Source organism: Dipodomys ordii, unplaced genomic scaffold, assembly GCF_000151885.1.
Source record: "Dipodomys ordii isolate 6190 unplaced genomic scaffold, Dord_2.0 Scaffold14, whole genome shotgun sequence".
Classification (NCBI taxonomy): Eukaryota; Metazoa; Chordata; class Mammalia; order Rodentia; family Heteromyidae; genus Dipodomys; species Dipodomys ordii.
The window spans coordinates 8,466,226-8,466,783 of record NW_012267230.1 but is presented as its reverse complement, the minus strand read 5'-3'; positions in this window follow the sequence as shown (position 1 = coordinate 8,466,783).

Here is a 558-nt window from a genome sequence, read left to right as displayed (position 1 = left end):
CCCGGCGGAGGGGCGGGGCCCCGGCGGAGGGGGCGGGGCCTTCTAGGCTTCCGTACTCGGCCCTCACACGCTAGCCGGGCCCCGACGCGCCCGAGGGAAGGCGGGAGGAGGAAGGCGGGGGGGGGGGTAGTGGAACCGTCCCACACGGAACCTTTTTCAGAAGTGAGTGGCCCTTTTCGGAGTGGAAATATAATCGTCACAAAGTATCACTGCTGGAATGAAGATGTCTGGAACTTCTAGACTCGCACCTGCATGCCCGGGCCCGGGCTCCCCAGTCCGTCTCTTCCACTCCACCCCTCAGCATCCTTCAGGAATGGAACAGTCCATTCGACCTCGGGGCAGGTGGGCGGGGCGAGCGCCTTTGCGCCTGCGCAGCGCCGACGGAGTGGCTGGCTCAGTGATTTGGGGGCTCTTTAAATTCCCACCGGGCCCCTGGTCCAAGTTGGGGGTGTTTGTCTCAGCTCTTCCCATAGAAGCCTGGAAGGAGAAGATTTTGAGACAGCGCCTCCATGTCATAATTATACGCTTGTCCAGGGACGGGAGGAGAACGGTGATGAT